This window comes from Xenopus laevis, chromosome 4L (genome assembly GCF_017654675.1).
Source record: "Xenopus laevis strain J_2021 chromosome 4L, Xenopus_laevis_v10.1, whole genome shotgun sequence".
Lineage (NCBI taxonomy): Eukaryota > Metazoa > Chordata > Amphibia > Anura > Pipidae > Xenopus > Xenopus laevis.
The window spans coordinates 50,183,807-50,208,435 of NC_054377.1; positions in this window are offsets into that span (position 1 = coordinate 50,183,807).

The window sequence follows — 24,629 nt, forward strand, 5'->3', positions numbered from 1 at the left end:
GCTGTTCTGTATTTATCCACCCCAGGGGTACAGTGAAGCAAGAGTTGTGGTGAAACATTATTTGGGTATAAATGGTGGTATCTGCATTTCTAAAGTTCAGCTAAGTGTATATATATTTCAACAAGCTACATGGCACTGTTTTACTAACTACCGTGCTGAGATTCTCAATTCCCTATATTTACTGTGTTGTACCATTAAGCCTATTTACACAGATGTACAACTGTTTATTGATTTACTTTTCCTATTATATGTAAGAGAACTAGATTTTTAAAAAAATTGTAGTAGATAATGGGATTCCTTGCTTCTCTTCTTTTGCTTGATTTCCATGTTTTCTTGAAATATCCTTTCAGTACCGTATATCAATATTAGGCTTGCTGGTCCTATAGACATTCTCAGCTACAGTTTTCTGACTAATTCGAAGAAAGCAAAGCATATAGTCGTCATTTGCACAATTACCACATCACTATACCAAGGGTTTGTTCTGGATTCTTTGTTAGATGTATATTTCTTAGGAATTGCAGTGCTATGACTTCCATCCTTTGTGTGCAGTATTTCTCCAACATAGGTTTAAAGCCTCAACATAATAAAAAATAAAGTGTAAAATATTTTTTACATTTTACCTACTAGTTTTGAGCTGATGAATTATATTGTCTCTGTATACCACCCCTTCCCATTGAAGGCATATCATTGAAAGACCAAAAGGAGAGCCTGAAGAAATGTCACAAAATCTTGATCCTTTTTTTTAGATTAACAATCACAAATATTTTTATTCTTCTTTATTCTGAGTGTTTTAGTTGTTTCTTTAGCACTAATAATTGCATATGTTTTATAGGGATGAATTGAACTTATATATTTGGGAATAGGGCCGCCATTAGAAATCATGGGGCCCGTACCACAAATCTTTCGGGGGCCCCAGCCCCAAGCCCCACCCCAGATCTTGCCCACACCACAGTTAAAAGGCCACACAGATATCCGTGCTAAAACTGGTAACCCCCTCCACACACACAAGTTATAAAAAGCCATTGATGGCGCCAGGGCCCCCCATAAGTATTTTTTTTTAAATGGTGGTTAGGGCCCCCCATAAGTTAAAAAAATACTCATTGGCACCAGGGCCCCCCATAAAAGTTTTTTTTAAAAAAAAAAAACATTGTCGCCAGGACCCCCCTTATAAGTTAAAATAAAATTGGGGCCCCAGAGACATTGGTGGCAGGTGCCTATAGAGTATTAAAAAACACATTGGCGTTCAGTAGAACTGAACTTGTGGCTTATGGACTTCAACTCCTTTCGTGACTTCGGGTCTTTTTGCCGCTTCAGAACTTCAACCTCAGTCCGCTTTTTGACTTTGGGTCTTTTATCAGCTTCAGGAATGTAACTTTGCCTTGCTTTGTGACTTCGGCTTTTTTCACTGATTCAGGACTTTTCAACTCTGGTCTTTTCGCGGCTTCGGGACTACAGCTGTTTGGCATTTAGGCCTTTTGGGACTTCAGGAGAGGCGGCGCGGCTTCAGCACTGTCAAAAGGGGCTTGTTTATTTCGAAAAGTGTAGCACAGCCGGGCCCCCCTTCAGACCCGGGCCTGGTACACTTGTACCCCCTGAGTCCCCCTGATGGCAGATCTGTTTGGGAATATAGCACTTTTTGAAGGGTTTTAATTTAGCCCAATCCTATGTCATTAGCCAAATCCAAACTCTTGATGGATTTTAGATCATTCCATAATTTTCTGCTCATGGATAATGTTTAATTTTTTTATGTGAATCTGCAAATTAGAGTTTGTTTTTGGTATTTAGCCATGTCTTTTGTGGAGTAAAAGTTATGGATCTGTGCAACCCTAATACTTTAAGGGTGTACTCAACCATATGTTACTCAAGTGATACAATTTCCAGCATTCTTTAACATATTATGAAGGGTTAAAGCATGATGAGTACTGAAATCCAGTAAAGAAGGAAAGGCTTGGTGCACTTGGGGGTGCCAAATGTTAGGTGATTGTATTGACTTACCTGAAACCCCGGGCCGGTGCTCTTATCAGCAGAAAACTGCACTGGCTCGGGGTTCTGCAAGTGAGCACCATGGAGCGATCCACTTCCGTCTTCTTCTATCTCCAAATTTTCCGGGGCAAACGCATGTGCAGTTAAACTAAATAGCCGACTTTTTAGTTAAAGTTCGGCTTTACCTTCTACTGCTCATCTGTGCGAAGACGGAGGAAGACAGAAGAAGATAGCTCTGTGGTGCCCACTGGTATGATCACTCTGGGGTGCCTAACATTTGGCACCCTCAAGTGCACCAAGCCATTCCTTCTCCTTTAAAGCAATATTGATTAATAAACTTTTCTCTAGGTCTCCAGAGCCAGAGTCTGTATTAAAATGCTAAATAAGCCTCCAATGAGAATCCCATATAAGATGTGTAAATCAGGCTCTATATTGTTTGCTATTAAAATGAGAGGCCCATTTATTAAAGATGGCATTTTTGTGTTATTAGAGATTTTTTTTGTTGCATATTCTTTATTTAACCAACAAAAAGGCATTCCTTTTACATTTGACCATCAAGAAGCAAGGAAGTGGAATCCAGAATATAAGCAGTGAGATGGTGTTATAATGATACACAACTTGCCCAGATTATTATTGACAATAACATTAACTTTCTTCAGACCCAACTATTGCCAAGTTACTAGTATATACAATCATTAAATTAAGCATTACTATTACTGGTAATTACTTGAGCAATCCTTACTCAATATGGTAACCATTATAACATTTGAGTATTAGGTTAGAGTAAAGGACCAATACCTCTTCCTGTCTATAAGTAGAATTTAATAAAGTAAGAGAGAAAAAAGAATAAAAAATTACAAAAAGAAAACATGAGAAACTCAATACAAAAGAAAAATAGGCAAACAAATCAAAAAGGAAAAAGACAAAAAAGAGTGCTCAGTTGTTCCCAGATGCCCTATTTAACAACAAAACAAATGTTTACAGCTGAAATACCATAGAAGATCTAGTTATTAAATTTAGTGATTTTGTCTGAGAAGAGCAGAAGGATGCTCCTAGTCCAGTTAACGGTGATAATGAGACTCAGATTCCATTTGAATGACCCATGGGGACCAGATTTTGACAAGCCTTGCTATTCCTATGTGTGGCTTAATAATTCTAACATTTTCATGATGGAACCCATTTCTGCCAACCATTCTGTAACTGTGTGATGAGTGGAGGGACGCCAATGTTGGGGGAATAACCACCCTAGTGGCACCGAGACAGTAACCAATAAGTGATTTTTTTATATGCTTGGTGGGTGAACCCGGCAGCATGGAAAGTAAACCCACGAACGGCTCAACCTGTAAGGTCAAACCTGTAAGTGTACTTATTGTTTGAAAGATAGATGTCCAAAAGGTTTTCAGAATTGGGCAATACCACCAAATGTGCGAGGGAGAACCAACATCTCCATTACACCTCCAGCAAAGATCTGACACTGAAGGGTATATTTTATCCAACATTTCTGGGCACTTATACCATCTAGAAACTATTTTGTAGTTAGTTTCTTGTGATTAACATGCTATAGAAAAATTATGAGTTAGCGTGAAACATGAATTCCATTGGTCAGATTGTTTAGATTGCAGTTCCCTCTCCCATTTGACAGCGTATTTTGGTAATGCCGGTTTTCCCTTTGGATCTGTTAATTTATATAATGTAGAGATTAAATGTTTGGCTGGAGTTTAAGTACACATAGATTTTCAAATAGGGTACATCTCAAATTCCCTCCTTTGGGGGCCAGCAACCAATGACGAAGTTGAGTGTATTTAAACCTAGTTAAGAATGTGTCCAGTTCATTTCTGCATGTGAGATAATGGTAGTAACACCTTATTTACTAACACTTGTGTACACGTGAAGCTTTCATAATACCTCCTCCCAAGAAAGCCCACACTCAACATACCAGGGGCAAAATGTGGATTCCCCACTATAGGGGTGAGAGGGCCTTCTCGTGAAAACAAATTTGGAGTCCTCTTGAGATAACTGTCTGCTTGAGAAATGAGAAATAAATGTGGATTCCCCACTATAGGGGTGAGAGGGCCTTCTCGTGAAAACAAATTTGGAGTCCTCTTGAGATAACTGTCTGCTTGAGAAATAATTTCTCAACAAATTTTAGGGAGAGAAGTTAAAGTGGGTCTAAGGGAGGGCATAGTCCAACATAATGCTTGTAACAGGCTATCTATAAAAGATTGTTTAAAAAGTATCCATTTTTTGCTAGTAGGGTAATAGAACCATTCTAGTATTCTGCTTAATGTAACTGCTCTCAGATAGTTATCCAAGTGGGATAGGCCCAGTCCACCCAGAGATTTTGGTTTAGATAAAATGCTCTTGTTAATCCTGGGTTTGGTACCATTCCAGGTGAAGGTGCCAATGCAGCTTGCAGAGTAACAAGAAAATGCTTTGGGGGAGCTTCAGAGAGAGTCTGTAATTGCTATACTGTAATATTCTGGGTAAAATGTTCATCTTAATCAGGCTAATACGCTCAAACCAGGACAGTGAGAGAGTTTGCCAATGCTTCCGATCTGCTTGGATTTGTGACATTAAGGTCATGCAGTTTATAGCTGATAGTCTTGTAAGGTCCGCTGGTATGTGAATTCCTAAATATTTTATTGAGTCATGTTTCCATTTGAGGGGGTAATCTGATTGTAAAGTTTGTTGCAATTGGGTTGGCAAAGAGACATTTAGTGCTTCGGACTTGTCAAAGTTGATGATATAATTGGTAAATGGACTATATTCTTTGAATTCCTGCATCAAAGAGGGCAGGGATATAATTGGTTGAGTGATAAAGACCAAAAGGTCGTCCGCATACAGCGCAATTTAATGATCGGTACCTTTAATGTTTAAGACCTGCGAAATTTGGATTCTGTCAGATAGCAACAGCTAAATGTTCCATTACTAAGGAGTATTATAGGGCAAAGAGGGGGCAACCCTGCCTAGTCCCATTGCTGATTTTAAGGGGTTCTGATAAGTAACCGTTTTTAATCCTGGCCTGGGGTTTATTATGAAGTGCCATAATATGTTGAGTGGATTTTGGACCCATTCCTATTTGAGTTAGTGATTCCCTTAAAAAGACCCAGCTGACCCTGTTGAACGCTTTCTCAGCATCTGTCGACAGGGCCAGCAAGGGGAAGTAATACCGTTTGGCATGGTCTATGATCGATATTGCTTTTAGAGTATTATCTTTTACCCCTCTACCGGGAACGAACCTGAATTTTGAGTCTTTCGGCTATGATTTTCGCATATAACTTAATATCCACATTCAGTAATGATATGGGTCTGTAGCTAGAGCAAGAAAGGGGGTCCTTCCATTGTTTTGGGATTAAAGAAATATGTGCCTCGAGCATTGCCGGGGTTTGTGTCCAGATTATTAAAAGCTATAAGCATCAGACCATCGAGGCTGGGTTGCAGAATCTTATAAAATATGATTGGAAACCCATCTGGGCCAGGGGCCTTCCCTGTAGGGGAATTTTTAATTGAGAGTTGTAACTCTTTTTGAGTTAGTGGGGTTTCTAATAAATCAATATCTTCACAGAGTTTCTGTGTGATCTTTTCATTTGTTATTAGAGCTTTTGTAAACCTACCATTTAACTCTAGTTCTCTAAAACCATGAATGCCAAGAAAGTTATTAAAACATCCAAATATAAAAGTATGGATAGAAAAAAAACCACAAAGTACGAATATCTCCAAATCCTCTAAAAATTCAAGTTTGTCAGACTTAAAAAGGTCCATTAGGTCCATAGAACCTCCCATTAACTATTATGGAACTGCTTTTACTTGGAGAAGTTTTGTGTTAGATTTTTTCAATGTTTTTACAGTTAATACATTTTTTTTTACAGATTTTAAAAATAAAATAAAATTTGTGGGAAAAAAAAAAAGAAATCCAAATTTGTTATTTGGATGCTTTAAACATTGTTTTCCTGGCACTGAACAAGCATGTGAAATTATATATATATAATATATTCCAAGGCTACTGCAAGATCTTGAAAAAAATCCCTGTGTGCACCAGCATTTACTTATCTATATTTTGAAACTTCTGGGAGCACCAGGGTATGTGGCTGAACTACAAGTGGGTGCAGTAGCCTTGGAAAATATATATATATATATTTTTTCCTTTTGACGGTGTCAAACACAATCACTACTGCTAGTGGTATAATTAATAGAAGATGGAAAAAAAACTACAAAGCACCCAATCTCATATGCAATATCAATATATTATCTTAAGTCCATAAATGGTTACATTACCCCATCTGCAACATTTCGGAGTACATTGACTCCTTTATCAAGCCAGGGATAAAATGATTTAACAAGCACTGATTAATTCACTTTTATATGTGTCAAACAGGAAATGTATCCAAACACAGGAACTGACATCACTGTCACTATAGCCCAGTTCCTTAGCAACCACCATACTCCCATTCTTTATCTAATCCGCTCCAATTCAGGGATGTAACTGGAGAAATGGAAAAATTTAATCAATGGACAACAGAGGAACCCATTCACAAATATACATATAAATCATAATCCCTATTCAATCCATGTGGTGTTAATGTATTTAACTTATTTATCCACCAAACTTACCTTTTATGTAACAAGCGTTCCTGTCACCCCCTCTCCTGGGTACAAGGACCATTTCCAATACCATAAACTTAATTTGATTCTCATTGTGTCCATGTTCAATACAGTGTCTTGAAACAGGCAATTTCATATTGCCCTTTCTAATCCTGGACCGATGTTGAGAGATGCTTGTCCTGATCTGCATTGTGGTCTCTCCCACATAGAGTAGACCACATGGGCAGACCAGGACATGTACCACAAATTTTGTGGATCAAGTGTGGTAACCCCAGATGTGAGTTTTACATCGGTATGTTGTAGGTTAAGCCCCATCTTCTTTAAAGAATTAAGGGAATGTTTTTTTGGAAAGTTTAATTTCCCATAAATATATTAATATTATGAAAACCAACAATACCTGTGCTTAGAAAAGCTTGCTTCCGAGACAATGTGATAAAAGTTTAAAGAAGAAACAGTCATAAACTGTCATTAGACAATTATTATATTGCAAGTTTTCATCTTACTTAAACACATTTATATGAATCTGCTCAGAGGTGTTATATTTCCAGGGGCAAGTTTAACAACTTTCTCAATAAGAATTCTTTTTCATACAGTGCCCACTGGCTGGATGGTGAATGAAGATCTTATAAACACAGTTTATAATGAATAAAGAATTCATGAAAAATTGTTCAGAAAAAGGAAAAATTGCTCTTATGACAAATATTTTTTCCTGTTTTTCTGACATGACTTTTAGTAATACGACTTTCATTACATTCCCCCCAATCGAGTTTAAAATATAATGATTAGGTTAGGAGTTGAAGTGAAACCTATTTGGAAGCATATGGTGTGGATTGATTTAATTGACTTGCCATATTGGTTCCATATTTTCCACTTTCTTTTTTTTTTTATTTATATATTTTTATAAGCTGTTTAATAAGCCATGTGGCATTGGAGTTTAAAATTCATAATATGTTTACTTCAGACAATAAGTTGATGTGTTGGAACTTAATTAACACTGAAGACAAATTGAGTAAAGAGTCATTGAATCACTTAATAGCAAACCAGCATATTGAGTGTAAAAAGCATTTCTGCTCTCAATTAGCCTAGGTACATCTGTTTACAAGACTAAAAATATGTTTGTCACTTTTGTAATCTTGCTAATGTATGCCATCATACTCTATCTGTAATATTAGGAAATGTATATAGCCGACATGATATTTGGATAAATAAAAAAGCCAGATAGCAAATTTGATTTATATAATTAAAGGGGTTATTCACCTTTAAATTAACTAAGTTTAGGTCTGAATGAAGAGTACTTGGGATCTGGCAGAATGAGTGGCTACAGTACAGTGTGTTTGGATCTGGGAGCATCAGACAAAGTTAATTTTGCCTCTAAATAGAGTCCTGCATCGAGTCCCTGAAAAGTGGTCGGGTTTCAGGCAAAAAGTCCCCGATTTCTTGGCTGTGCAGGCAGTTCGCGGGTAACAAATCTGGGTACCCAACAAAGGTGTGGGCTTGATCCCTCCCACCCACCCTTGGGGTTCTTCCAGTTTTAATTTTTTTGTGGGAGATTTGTCACCTGAGTGATGTCACATCTGGGCAAATGTGACGTTGCTTCCAGTTTCGCCTGTTACATAGTTAAATTGAGTTGAAAAAAGACAAAGTCCATCAAGTTCAACCCCTCCAAATGAAAACCCAGCATCCATACACACACCCCTCTCTACTTTTAATTAAATTCTATATACCCATACCTATACTAACTATAGAGCTTAGTATCACAAAAGCCTTTGATATTATGTCTGTCCATCATCCAAGCCATTCTTAAAGGCATTAACTGAATCAGCCATCACAACATCACCCGGCAGTGCATTCCACAACCTCACTGTCCTGACTGTGAAGAACCCCCTACATTGCTTCAAATGAAAGTTCTTTTCTTCTAGTCTAAAGGGGTGGCCTCTGGTACGGTGATCCACTTCATGGGTAAAAAGGTCCCCTGCTATTTGTCTATAATGTCCTCTAATGTACTTGTAAAGTGTAATCATGTCCCCTCGCAAGCGCCTTTTTTCCAGAGAAAACAACCCCAACCTTGACAGTCTACCCTCATAATTGAAGTCTTCCGTCCCTCTAACCAATTTAGTTGCACGTCTCTACACTCTCTCCAGCTCATTTATATCCCTCTTAAGGACTTGCACTGCATACTCCAGATGAGGCCTTACCAGGGACCTATAAAGAGGCATAATTATGTTTTCATCCCTTGAGTTAATGCCCTTTTTATGAAAGACATAACTTTATTTGCTTTAGTAGCCACAGAATGACACTGCCCAGAATTAGACAACGTGTTATCTACAAAGACCCCTACATCCTTCTCATTTAAGGAAACTCCCAACACACTGCCATTTAGTGTATAACTTGCATTTATATTAGTTTTGCCAAAGTGCATAACCTTGATTTATCAACATTGAACCTCATTTTCCAGTTTGCTGCCCAGTTTTCCAGTTTAGACAAATCACTTTGCAAAGTGGCAGCATCCTGCATGGAACCTATAGTTCTGCACAATTTAGTATCATCTGCAAAAATAGAAACAGTACTTTCAATGCCCACCTCCAGGTCATTAATAAACAAGTTGAAAAGTAAGGCACCTAGTACAGAGCCCTGCGGTACTCCACTAACAACACTGGTCCAATTAGAAAATGTTCCATTTACCACCACTATTTGTAGTCTATCTTTTAGCCAGTTCTCTATCCAGGTACAAATACCTATGTTCCAGGCCAACATTCCTTAATTTAACCAGTAACCTTTTGTGTGGCACTGTATCAAATGCTTTAGCAAAGTCTAAGTAAATCACATCCACTGCCATCCCAGAATCGAGGTCTCTACTTACATTCTCATAAAAAGAAATTAAGTTAGTCTGGCAAGATCTATTAAGCATAAAACCATGCTGGCACAAACTCATAGTATTATGATTTGCTATGAAGTCCAGTATCTTATCCTTTATTAACCCTTTGAAAAGCTTTCCTACCACTGACGTCAGACTTACTGGCCTATAGTTTTGAGGCTGAGAACGGGATCATTTTTTGAATAGAGGCACCACATTAGCAATTCGTCAGTTTCTCGGCACCATGCCAGATCTCAATGAATCCTGAAAAATCAAGTAAAGAGGTTTGGCAATCACAGAGCTAAGCTCGCCAATTACCCTGGGATGAATACCATCTGGCCCTGGACCTTTGTTAATCTTAAAGGAGAAGGAAAGGTTAAAACTAAGTAAGCCTTATCAGAAAGGTCCATCTAAATATACCAGTAAACCCCCAAAGTAATGCTGCTCTGAGTCCCCTGTCAAAAGAAACAGCACATTTCTTTCCTTCTATTGTGTACTCATGGGCTTCTGTATCAGACTTCCTGCCTTCAACTTAAACCTCATTGCCCTGGGCAAGAGCATGCTCAGTTTGCTCCGCTTCCCCCCCCCTCTTCTCTACTGTAATCTGAGCCCAGAGCAGGGAGAGACTCAGGCAGGAAGTGATGTCACACCAAGTTAATACTGCAGCTCCTATCCTAAACAAACAGAGAGTTTCTAGAGCTTTTTACTCAGGTATGGTAAAACATTCTACAGAATAAATATAGCATTCTAGCTTGCACTATTGCAGCTAATCTATTGGCAATAAAATGCCTCCGTAGCTTTTCTTCTCCTTTAACATGTTCTAGTCTCTTTTGAATTTCTTCATGTGTGAACCATGCATCATTAGTTGTATTACTAGAATTGGGACTGTTAAGAAGGAAACCTTCACTTACTGGTTCCTCATTTGTGTAGACCTGTCCCCCTGGTCAGATGGTTAGTTGGCCTATTGCGGGTCATGTAGCAGGAATATTCAGGTCAAATTGTGGGTTCGGGTTGTGGGTACAAGTCGGGTATGGGTTTCAAAAAATGGACCAGCGCAGGACTCTACCTCTAACCATTTTGGCAAATGGGACTACTTACAAAAAATGAACCACCATATACGAAGAAAAGTTGTACACAGATTCTCGATCTGGTGCTAGAATATCACAGATAGGCACACACCTGGAATTACACTTACTCTGATAATCACAACTGATTGTACAGCATGTATTTAATCTGTATGCTGAGCTGCTGAATATGTTGGTGCTTTAATTATTATCTGATGTAGGTAGACTTTTTTGAATAATAATAATTATAATAATCAGGGTAATTGTTATTCCATGTGTGCCCTAGCTTTGGTAAGGTGAAAGATTATATCCTATCTAATAAGGGGTGAGAGAAATCTATTTAAGTTTGTCTAGGTAACTATAGACAGTGAGCTCAAATTTGTTTTTTGTAATTTAAGGGTATATTAAAATGTATGGTATGCCAAAACCCAGAGCAACCCCAAGATCCCGGTCACGGCTCACACCTCTGACTATAGTGGCCGCCCTTTGCCTTTGTGAGGAGCCCTTCACTTCTCGGATGCTGATAGGACTTAATAGCAGCGGACCCAGGGGAAAAGCTCTGGGCAGGTGAGGGAACCATAATGGATAACTGGAACACAGAACAAGGAACGAGGTCAGGGGACAGTCCCAGTCAAAACCTAACAGTACCAATTCAGGTAGAAGAAGTTTAGTCAAGGTCACAGGCCAGGGTCATACACATATCAGAAACTCCATACTGAATCAGAATCCAAAGAATAGGAAAACACAAGCAGGGGTCAGTTCAGGCAGCAGATTGGCAAAGTCAGGCAGTGGTGAATAACATGATCAAACAATATATCACACCGAGGAACTATGAAACATATACCTATAGGGGACAATGAGTCAGAGCAGAGTAGGGGGTTTTATAGCCAGTCAGTTGGCTTACACAAATCACCTGTGGCCAGATTGGAACAGGTGAAACAAGCCATGCTTGTATAGATAGATAGATAGATGGATGGATAGATAGATAGACAGATATACTGTATATACACAGGGAGTACCCAGGTTACAAATATTCGACTTACATCATGTTACAACTCACACTTACAAATGCAGGCTGTTACATTAATGCATAGTGTTGGGCGAATTTGCTACATTTTTTTGGTCGCCGGCGACATTTTTTTTTGACGCTGCAGAATTTTCGCCAGCGAATTTTCGCAGGCCATTTCGCGAATGTATTTGCCGGCGGCGAATTGCGCAAATTCGCAGTGAATTCGTGCCTGGTGAATAAATTCGCACATCACTATTAATGCACTGATTCTCTATACTGTGGGGTAAAAAAGTGTATATTCATAGAATATGGCACAATTAGCTGAATAAAGGAATAACATTACACTATACCTTCAGTCATAATAAATACACCAAATCCTTTCCTATTACTGGTTGATTTCATCAATGGTGAATGATCTTTAGCCGCTTTTTTATATATATTTGCTTGGAGGACTCTATACATGGCCAGAGCTTTTTAACAGGATATCATAAAAAAATCAGATATTTGGGGCATCCAATGGGTGAAATTGGGTCAGTTCCATAAAATATATTTATTCCGATCTGCTGCTATTTATTGTACAAATTCAACTAACCGATAACAATGGTGCATATAAACTGTGTGCTACACTTTCCAATCAATTGCAGTGATAGATATTTTGTTGCACAGTACATAGTACAGTTGTTATTGGTGGGCCATCATGCACATACCAATAATCATACAAAACTTTATTTACTATATTATTACTACTTGTATGGCTAGCTGTTTCTGATAATTATCTGATGTTCCATCTGAATAAAAAGATTTTTTAAATTAAATGTATTTTCCTTAACTTTCATAGCTTTTATAATTCAGTACGGCAGCTTATGCAGTTCTGAGGCACGGAAAAAATTCCAGCTTCTCCAAGGCACTATTAAGCTAAAAAAAAATACTTTCAGGATTCAGCTATAATTTAATGTATGGAACATCATCCTTGCCAAGTGCTTCCAACAAAATATGAACATCTATTGAAGTCTGATAATTATTTTGAAAACCCTTAAGACCACTCCAAACGAGTTAGATTTTCCAAATGACAATTTTCAGCAATATGCCCTGACCTTACTTGTTATAACATAGAAAAACAATTGATTCGGTGAAATAATGAATTATCAAGTATGCATTAATCAATCCTCCAATACATTTTACTAGAGGCTAAAAGAAGTAATCTTTAAAATACTTTCCATAAATTACAGACTATTACTGACCTAAACCAATCTTTTTGACATGTATTACTACTTTCTTTCCCCCACAGAATAAGCAAACCTATTTTATTAAAAAAATAAATAAATTGCAGCGCTCATCAAAGGCCAATATAACAATACTATACATTTAAAGTGTTCTCCAAAACTGAAGTATTTTTCCCTTATTTACTATTTATTACTTTTGCACTTTTTGTCTAAATTGTACATTAAAGGAACAGTAGCATGAGAAAATGAAAGCTTTTTAAAGTAATTAATATATAATGAAGTGCTGCCCTGCGATGGTAAAATTGATGTCTTTGCTGCACAAACACTACTTTAGTTTACTGGATATAAAAAAGCTGCTGTGTAGCCAAGGGGGTTAGTCCTACAGGAGAAAAGGCTCAGGTTACAGTTCAGCGCTGCAGAATTTATTAGTATTTTACATAGCTTATCCCTTAGCCCTATTTCCATTGCCTCATATGCTACACAGCAGTTTGTTTGTCTGATTCAAACAGATCAATTTTACCAGTGCAGAGCAACACTTCATTATATTTTAATTACTTTAAAAACATGTTTTTTTGTATTATGTGCCTTTAATATTGTTTTTAAATAGCAAATAATAGTAACATTCTGAATAGTATTTTTCCTTTTTAAGGGGAGTTTATGATCGACCCCCAAATTGATTGCCATGGAATATGCAACTCTTTCCCAAATATTAGCATAAATATTCTCTTGCCTAATGCCAGATTTTCACACCGCTATGAAGTAGAACTAATACACTTAACCGCTAAGTACATCAAAGACAGCGTATCTAAAGTAATAAATACCTCCTGTTGTGGTAAAATTTAAGTGCAATGGAAAACATTTTGCTGAGTGCGAATCTCTCTTTGAAGTGGTCAGTGTTATCAGAATAAAAGAATTTGTTGATAATTTTGAAGTCTAAGACATCTAGCTTTATGCTGCCATTGAAAGAAATTTATATGCATGCGCTTACTTTAATCCGTCTTCCATTTATGTGAACATCTACTTTTTTCTCCTAAGACATAAAACACCTGAGACATCATTTCAGTCTCTGATGAACAGTAACAATGTACTTTTGTAGACTCTGATCCATAAATGTTTCACAGTTCCCACCGTTTTTGTGCTGCGAGAATAAAAAAAAAAGAAAAAGAAAAGTAACTGAGCTTTGAGGGAGATAACCTCTAAGAAGATGTGCAACCTTCTCTAGTTTAAAATACTGCATTTATCAAAGATTTTATTATAAATTTATGACTGCCCCTGGAGGGCTACAACACTAGTAACTCCTTGTTTCAGTTAACACTGAGAAAATGTAAGATTTTAAAAAGAATATGTCAATGACCATGTAAAACAATATATTATAGACTGTCCCGATAATATACGCATCTAGCTGTGATTCTGCAAATGGTCCATAATAATAACCATACATCAAGCTATGAGCAAGTTATGAATCAGCATCTCTACAACTCATGACTCTAATCTCTTAGTTATGCAATAAGCTGTAAAACTTGATCTTTGGAAGCAAAACAATATTTTTGTTTAAAAAGAAACTACTTTGCATGAAAAACTTGGGATCTAGCTTTGGTCTGCACTTGTGCTCTCTTTAACATAAATGACTCATTTATCACCGTGTGCTATGCTTTTCCAGAGAACAATGGTGATAAGTGACGATTGTGTAATTATCAGCATCTTCAGCTATCATTCTGTATTAGGAGCTGGAAAACTCTTAGCACCGTTTGCATTACTTGCTAATGAGCTAAATTAGAGCAAAATTGTAGCTCATGAGTTGACTTCAGTTCCGCAAATGTTGAAGTCATTGCTCAATCTAAAGGTATTTCTGTGAAAATAGATAAATTCATGTGTCAGCTCCTAAAATATGCAGTTTTGCGCCCAAATTCTGAACATTTATGTAGCTATTTTTTCCAAATACTACATTTGGTCAAGATCACCCACTATTATATACAACTAACAACTTAAAGGGGATCTAAGCACTGATGCTCAGCAACATTTTGTTGGATGCTGGACTACAAAGCTCAGCATACAACCTCATTTCCAAAAAAGTGTGCACACTGTCTAAAATGTAAATAAAAAGAGAATTAGATAATAGGCAAATCATGTATACCCTATATTTCATTGCAAATAGTAGAAACACAACATATCAGATGTTGCAATTGAGATTTTATAATCTTCTAAAAATATATGCTTGTTCTTATTTTGATGCCAGCTAGTGATGGGCGAATTTGCGGCAAATTTGCGCTGGCAAATAAATTCGCGAAACGGCCGCGAAAATTCACTGGTGAAAATTTTTGACACCGCCGTCCATTTTTTTCCGAATTTCGGCGAAACATCGCAAATTCGCCCATCACTAATGCCAGCCACACATTTCAAAAACGTTGGGACAGTGGCATGTTTTCCACCAAGTTATTTTTTTCTTAGCACTCTGTAATATATAGGTAGATACTGTATAATATATATGAGGAAACCAATTGCTGTAGTTTTGAAAGTAAAATGTTGGCCCATTTTTGTCAGGATTTCAGTTGTTGGGGGTCTCATTTGTTTTGCCACATGTCTTTAGTCAGGGTCAGGCCTGGACAGCAAACAGGTAATTTCAGCGCCAGAACTCTCTTACTATAGGAGCAATGCTGTTGTAGTACGTACAGAATGTGGTTTGGCATTATTTTGCTAAAATAAGCCTTTCCCAGAAAAAGACGTCTAACTATTCCTGGACATCTGCAGTCATTCCCACTACAAAACCATGTCTGTTTTTAATCCAGTGCTGCCCGAGGGCCCAAAGATCATAATCATCCATTATTAGCTTTCAGCTGTGTCCCTTGTGTACAGAGATATCTCCATTTTCGGTAATTTTTTTAATTATATTATGCACTGTGGATGATAAAAGCCTGAAATTCTTTGCAATTTTACATTGAGGAACATTGCTAAATTGTGCAGTACCCCTCCCCATCTTTAATTTTTAGAGACCCGCCTCTCAGGGATTCTATTTCTATACCCAATCACGTAACTGATCTGTTTCCAATTGGTGAGATGTTCCACCAGGTGACTTTTTTTCCACATTATAGAGCTTTTCCAGTCTTTTATTGGCCTGGTCCCAACTTTTTTAAAAAAAAATTCTGGCATCAAATTCAAAATGAGCAAATATTTTTCAGAAATACATACATTTCAGAACATTTCTCAGTTTCAACATGTTATATGTTGTCTTTGTACTATTTGCAATAAAATAGAGGGTTTTAATGATTTGCAAAAACCCCATTGTCTTTGAATTTACATTTTACATCCCAACTGTTTTGGAAGTTGCTGTTAATCCTTCATGTGTTCCACTGATAGGGAAGGCAGGGACAAATGCAGCCCATGTTTCCTGATTGTACTCACAGGCGTAAGCGTATGTAAGCACCGAACACAGGTTGAATGCTTCAAGCAAACTTATATCATGCATCTAAGTATATGTTAATTGCACGTGTAACAGTAATATCACTGACGAAGGTTTTGTACATTAAGGGGCAGATTTTTTTTTAATCATATCTTTATTTTGATTTTTTTACCCCTTTATTTTAATATTTTTACAGTTGAGTATGAGTATCAATTTGGAAAGCTGAAGATTTTGATTGTTGAATCTACAATTTTTTTTTTTCAATCACAGAAAAAGGCAAAAATTGCAGAGGTTTTTGCAGAGACTTACCAAATCATACCTATAAAAATGAAGCATTTTGTGCCTTATTATATCAAGCAATGTCTTTGAGTTTGCATTTTGTGCTTTCTGTTGCCAAAATTATCCTGGGCCCAGCTGCAAAAAAGACTTTTACAGGGAGAGGAAGGCAATGTCAACATAGGTAAAGAGCAAAGCAAGCAGTCCTTGTCTACTTTTTTTATGGCAATTTCCATATCTACATTTTATGTCAGTAGGAAAACACCAACATTTTGTCAATTCAGCTATGGCATTTGCTGTACAATATTGAGTATAAGCTTTATCATTCTTTATATAACACATTTCTTCAGCACTTTAGAGATCATACATCATTCACATCAGTTCCTGCCCCAGTAAAGCCTACAATCTAAGATCCCCAACACATTTATACTATGGTCAATTTAATGATGACAAATGCAAGAGATCCTCTGCACTAAACCCATTTTCAATATATTAAGGACATTGAGACATTTGGTACATTAAGCTACTAAAAGAAATCCCTCCCCTTAAAGCAAAACAGGAATTGTTTGTCCATATATTCAGAGCTGGGCCAACCCGGCCAGGCGCCCTCGGCAACCTGGCTGGCTATGGCACCTGCCGATAACACGCTCGATTGCGCATGCGCAAACTACATTCGAAGTATGCATGCGCAAAACTGCAATCGTGCACGCATGCGCAGAAGCAGCGGCTGAGGAGAGACGGGAACTGTGCAGAAGCGCATTTACTCACTGAACTTCCGGCAGTGGCCAGGGAGATACGGGACCAGACATGGGGTAGGCGACAGAGCAGCTACGTGCCTGGCGCCCCCCCAGCTTTGCGCCCTAGGCACGTGCCTACTCTGCCTACCCCTAGTTCCGGCCCTGCATATATTGCAATGTATTCAAGCTGGCCAACTATGTCAGTCATCTCTGGTCTGGCCAGCCCTACACTGACTTTCTGTCTTTCTGATTAATTAACAATTCTATTGCTTCGTTATACATTTTACACAAGTTTTACTCGCAACTTGCTTTCAGGGATAAAATCTCCAAATGGTTGCCATTTTATTGGCCACCACTGGGATCACCTGACCGTAGCTGGAAAGGGTGGGAGCTAATAATGAAGTAGTAGAATTCTTAAAGAATCAGATGAAAGTGGGTGTAGGACTGGCCAGACCAGGGATGTCTTTGGTGTAGTTGGCCAGCTTAGATATATTGCAATATTGACATTTAATGTCTCATGTCCTTAATATATTGATAATGGGTTGAGTGCAGAGGAACTTTTGTATTTGTCTATATGAATGTTGTGGTCACAGCCTATTTGGACGCAGTATAATTTGTTTAGAATGTAAGCAGAACTTTCTGCTACAATTTAATGATGATCCAGTGAACCTTCCTGTATGTTTTGAGTGTGGGAGGAAACAGGAGTATTCAGAGGAAACCCAAACAGATATGAGGAGAACATATAAACTCCTTGCATAGTGCCCAAGTCGGGATCAAACTCGGAACACCAGTGCTGCAAGGCAGACGTACTATCCACACAATCTCCACTAATGGTACTTATCAAAAAAAAAAAAGGAAGAAAAAGAAAGAAAATAAAGATTTTTCCATGTTCAAACTTTCAGCTTTTACATTTCTAGCTTTTCTTTACTAACTGACATTTTTTCCAAAGTTTGCTTTTTATGCCTATATACATGTTATCTGCAGAATGGTTACTGCCAGCTGATTTGAGCATGTTTGGGGTCCTTCACTACAGCTTTTGAGTGACTATAAACCTTAATGTAACAAAATAGAAGTGTGTCTTGGCAGCAATAGGTTCATCTAAGGACAGGCATACTAAAATGTATTGAAAAGATTCAAAAGACTTTTGTGCATCAACCTCGTCTGTGAATAAAGCTCAAGTCCAGGCTTGCATTCAGCTTTGTATGCACATAAATATATACAGTACGTGGGTGTAGAACTCGAAATATTCACTTACTGCAATATACCTTAATAACTTATTTCATTTACTGATTTTGTTACAGGAGAAAAAAAAAACAGGAGTGGCTGCCAACTATGGGTACAGAATCTATTTTCCGGAATTATTGGGACGTGAGGTTTTCTGGATCTTTCTGTAAGTTGGATCTCCATACCTTTATTATGCTAAAACATTTAAAAAAAAACCTGCAGCCTAGTAACTATCAAGTACAATGTACTCTATTATTGCAGAGAAAAAGGAAATCATAAAAAAATAGAATTGCTTGCTAATAATGGGAGATGGGCTTCCTATAGATCAGAGCTTTCTAAATAAGACATCCTATACTTGTACAGTAATATGTTTACATGTATTCTCTGCATGTCATGACATTCCTTTCTCTCACTCTCTCTGTCTCTCTCTCGCATCAGTTCAGTGTCGGACTGGCCCACCGGGATACCAGGAAAACTCCCGGTTGGCCAAGGTGTCAGTGGGCCCTCATGCTGCTAAACTTTTGGCCTATTTCATGGCCATTCCCTATTTCTATGAGAACAAAGAGGCTAAATAGATGGAATAATTGATTATAGTATGTAAAGAAAACAGACTAGGAGAATAGAGGTTGATTGAGGAGATGAAGAATAATAGTACTGAGAGTGGCCCCTGGTCTAAAGTTTTATGGTGGGCCCCTGGTCTAAGGTTTTTGGGTGGGCCAGTCCGACACTGCATCAGTTAATAGTGCTGCTCCAGCAGACTTCTGCACTGAAATCCATTTTTCAACAGAGCAAATGGATTTTTTTTTATACTTAATTTTGAAATCTGACATGGGGCTAGACATATTATTTCCCAGGTTTCCCCAGTCATGTGACTGATAAACTTCAGTCACTCTTTACTGCTCAGCAACCTACCAAAAGAAGAATGGGAAGGTAAACAGATAATAATAAAAATCCAAGTCCCACTGTGACTCCTTTGGTTACATTACAATAGCCTGTCAGAAAGCAGTTCCATAGTGCAGCACTGGCTCTTTCTGAAAGCACATTACCAGGCTAAATGAGCTGAGATGGCTGCCAACACACCAAAATTACAACTAAAAAATATATACAGTACTTGGTTTAGGAATGACATTTTACATTGTAGAATGAATTGGTTGCAGTGTCAAGAGTTTAATTTAGAAATAAAACTACACCATAAAAATGACTGCCTTTAAACTGCTTTCTGTTGAACTGTTTTCCTTATTTTTAATTACAAGAAATTCAAAGAAAAGCTAAACATTGTCTATGAAGACAGAAAAAACCTGAGGAAATGGTACCTCAAACTATGAAATATAGTATATACATAAATACATACAGGTGATGCAGCTGCAGATTGCAGACATTCTATTTCTTACTGGCTTAATAGCATAAAGTTCTAGGCGCATCTTAGATGCTACCTCTCAGTCAGCTCACCGTGCCTAGAATATATGATCCTATTATCCCCTGTGTGTCATACTCAACTAACATTGTAAGCTCTTTGAGGGATTTAGCTGACACATAATGTGCCAGTGTGACTACAATATCTATGGCTTTCCTCCTGGATCGCACACCACATGTGATTCATAGCTCTGCATGCTCTGCCATTTCTATGCAAATAGAGAGGAGACAAATGCTGCACGGAGGGCAAGGAATAGGAAAGCGAATATTTTCTTCAAAGTTTGTGTAAAGTAAACCCAGGAATAAAAACAACTTTTAAATTCAATGCCATATTATATTTTCACCGGTTCCTTTTTAGTTTTCATTTGTTAGAAGCTTGGACCAAACACTTTTTTTGTAATAAAAATAAGTCTGAAAAATAAAGCATTTTACAGATTAGAAAACTCCCTTATGCCTCTGTCTACTGCCTAGATTTATGAAAGCACACCAAGGTTTATTATATCCTTATTTATTATTCATATAGATTTAAAGTTAAGAACCAATCTAAACTTCTGTCACTGTTTGTAATCTAGTTTAAATCAGCTTTAATACTGTATTTACCCACTGCGGTTGATTTTCTTATGAAAGACATACATTTAAATAATGTTGTGTCCTTAAAAACACATACAGTTGTATGGTAAATTACAGCTGTGTGTGGGACGGAGTTTGTATGACTGACAGCTGAGAAGGGAGGGTAGAGGACGGAGGTGTGATTGCAGATTTGGACGATGAGTGACGGTAAAAGCAACCGATGTGCCATTCCGAAGGCATACTACATCGCAGGAAGGACTTGTATTTCGCTGCAGGATGTCCTAAAATACGTTCCATATAGCCCTGTTAGGTTTCCCTGTCTCCTCCTATGCCTGTGTGTCCTATACACAGCCTGACTTATGCTGGCTGTGTGTGCCATAATCTGCCTGCCCTATGCCGTCTGTATGTGCCATACTCTTTCAACCTGTGCCATAACCTGCCTGCTCTATGTTGCCTGTGTGTGCCATTCTCTGACTACCTGTTTGTGCCATACTCTCCCTGCCTTATGCTGCCTGTGTGTGCCAAACTCCAGCTTCCCTATGCTGCCTGTGTGTGCCATACTCTGCCAACACCTAAGGTGGGTACTATGGTGATCTTTGGTTCAATGATATTGACTTTCCCATGAGCTTGGGGATTGCCTGTTAAAGGAGAAGGAAAGCTATGGAGGCATTTTATTGCCAATAGATTAGCTGCAATAGTGCAAGCTAGAATGCTATATTTATTCTGCAGAATGTTTTACCATACCTGAGTAAAAAGCGCTAGAAACTCTCTGTTTGTTTAGGATAGGAGCTGCAGTATTAACATGGTGTGACATCACTTCCTGCCTGAGTCTCTCCCTGCTCTGGGCTCAGATTACAGTAGAGAAGGGAGGGGTGGGGGGAGAGGAGCAAACTGAGCATGCTCTTGCCCAGGGCAAAGGTTTAAACTGAAGGCAGGAAGTCTGATACACAATAGAAGGAAAGAAATGCAGTATTTCTTTTGACAGGGGACTCAGAGCAACACTACTTTGGGGTTTACTGGTATATTTAGATGGACCTTTCTGATAAGGCTTACTTAGTTTTAACCTTTCCTTCTCCTTTAAAGAGCAGTAATGTGAAATGGAAAATGCCATGCATATATGCTGAGTTAGGTGCAAGAGGCTAGACTGTATCAATGTCACCTGGAAGGGCAGAATGAGGGCCTTAAGATTTTGTCAGAAATGAGAAATGTTGCATTATTTTAATGGTATTTAAATTGCATTATTTTTAGTGGTATTTAAATATGTTGTATTGTTGTTCATATTTAACTATTAATTGATATTATATGACTGTCACCAAAAACTTGAAGCCATGTGTTGTAATTATTAGGCAGTAGAAGCGGGGGGGGGGCTGATATGGGTAGTGCCATGATCATAATTTAGCTAGTGGTGCTCCCAAATTTGTGGGAGATTCTTACCCTGAAATTCCTGTATTACTGGTACAGAACTTTTAAATTTGTGCTGGTATATCGGACTATGCTTCTTCCTTCATTTACCTTGGTGCTATGAGTTTTATTGGTCTGATGAACTGGGTGCTGCATTCTCTGGTTCACTTAAGTGGACCTTTGCAAAGTTCTCCAGAATTGTAATGTTCTCACTCTAGTGGTCTAACATTTGACATGTGCATCCCAACCAATTATTCTGGCATTAGGGTGCTAAATCTTTAGTAAGGAGCAAACACCTCTAGGCACACCCACAGACGCCCTACTCACATCACAATTATATTTAATCAGAGCCAATCACACTCAAACAGTTTGGTGTAGAAATTCTTTATTAACTTAATGATCAAGAATTGGAACATAAAACTAAAAATGTTACCTGTATGTGCTTTGCAGTATAATAGTAACACAAGTGCCCATCAGGAAAATATCAATAAAACAATAAAAAGTAGACCAAAACAAATATTTGACATTTTGAAGGATTCAAGAGAGAAACATATGTGACCTTCTCTCATGATATCTTGCAAAATGGTGCCCTGGTGTATTTTCAATAAGAAACTATACACATCTCCTTTTGCGGAATACCATCTACAGGTGCGCGTTCATCCTGGCACAATGCTGTCCACAGATAAACATTTTTGTTGTGGTGCACAAACAAACCAAACATCCAAACACAAGCGCAATAGACATTTTAGGATACCACGTGCCATGTACACTTTGCTTGGATATCCTTGATGTGGTTTGCTTACCTGTTTCTTATTGATTCCTGACCTTGGCTTGTTTGACTTCTGGCTTATTTTCTTGTTGTTGGAACCTCTCTTGGTTCCTGATTCACTGATTCTTGCTGACTTATTCTGTTCAATTTCCATCTACCCTAAACTCTGCTTGTACTTGATTCTACCTACCCCTTTTTGGTAGTATTAACCCCAGTTCTCTTACTCTTACTGTTCTCTTGTTGCTATTGGCTCTCCTTAACCAAACAATAGTTTGCATGCCAAATAATCTTCTATATAACTGCAAAAAATCTGCATTTTGGTTGCTAAAAAGGCATAAAGTAAAAAAAAAAGTGAAACAAGTTTTTAAAAACTCACACACAAAAAGCATGACCAAATGGCAATTGTCACATGATGTCATTGTCTACTACATATTAAAAGTTAAGCTAAACTATTGCTTTTAAGAAGCCATTTTTATAATAAGTTATTCAGTTCTTGTCCTTTGGCAGCAATAAAATATTTTTAAATCATATCTTCTTTGCCAGTGTGGAACCATGGTTATAGACTTATCACTCTGGATAATTCCACTCCCCCTCGAATATTATGCCTATAAATAAAATGCCAAATAAATCAATATCCGCATCTTTCCATCAGTGTTGTACAGAAAGTCTCTTTCATTGGAATAAGCAAACTGAAGCAGTTACTAAGATCATTTGTACATACATTTGCTCTTTCCTAGAATGTAGATGTTCTTCTACCTTAATGTCAGCTGTAAAAGCTTAACAATTATATATTCTAATTCCCTGCATTTATTTGCAATAAGAATTACTAACCATCTTCAGCTGCCAGGCTTGTGCCTTTGCATGAAAATGATGCTATTATCTTCTTTGGCTGTGACTAAAATGTAAAGATTGTGGATCATATAATAAAGCAAAGTGATATACAGAAAGGGACAAACAACAAAAGAGCATGACGCTAAAGAGATTTAAACTCGTCGGAGGAAACAAGAGTAACATTTGCTTTTTATGGAGCTATGCAAATGTGAATTTGTCCTCTGCAAATATTAATTGTGTTTTATTTTCTTCTTTGGGTGAACGTGATCATTTCCAAAAAAAATATGAGCCTGCACACAGTCTATATCTATTCCGATTTCTGTCTCACGTTTTTATGTTTCACAGCAAATGTCGCTAAAACAATTCCGGAATATTGCACAATTCCACCGAGATGTGTTTTCAAACATTAATTTTACTTTATTGCTGCAAATGTGGCTGACTGGGATATGTGCATGGATTCTGCTTAGAAAAAAAAGATATATTCAGCTTGGTGTCTTGTTTCCTAAACATTTTTATATTGCAGTACAAACACAAAATAGCAGAAAATGTAGTTTTGCCTAGTTAAGGTGAAAGGTTTTATATCACAATGGATACTTCTTTTCAGATAGAGACATGTCAACAAAACCAATGTCAGTACAATGTTATTGATCGTTTATGAGAACTTATTTTATGCTATGTTATTAAGTAGTACACATGGATTGTTTTTTAAAATTAAATCATGACCGACCCCTTCCAACAACACCAAGATCCTCCCCTCTTCCTTAAGATAACATACCAGACCACATGAGAGATTTTCGGTGGAAACGGCCGCAGATTGTTTATTTACAAATTTTAAATAAATAATAACCAGTATATAGCAACATCAGTTAAGTTTATGGCAATGTAAGCAATTACATTTATATAATATTTAACCATTAATTTCTTGTAGCCTCTGACAATTGTAATCAAAAGTCAGGGTCCTGCCTGTTGTCCCTTCTGGATGCGGCATTCCTTTCTTAACTCATGGCTCTTCAATCGGCCCCTTCCATCACTTTGGCCCCAAGCCTAACCCCTGTTATGTGCTACCACTATGACACTGCAACACTTGATTAATACCACCCCCTGCACCGCTACCCCCTTGTTCTGGGGAGGGTGGGAGCTTTTCAAGGTAAAAGAGAACACCCCCCTTAATGCCCTTCCTATTTTAACCCCTCGTGTCTTCACTCATACTCACAGCAACCCAGGAAACTACAATACCCATAATTCCTAACACACTCTTCTAGTTCCCCACTTTCTA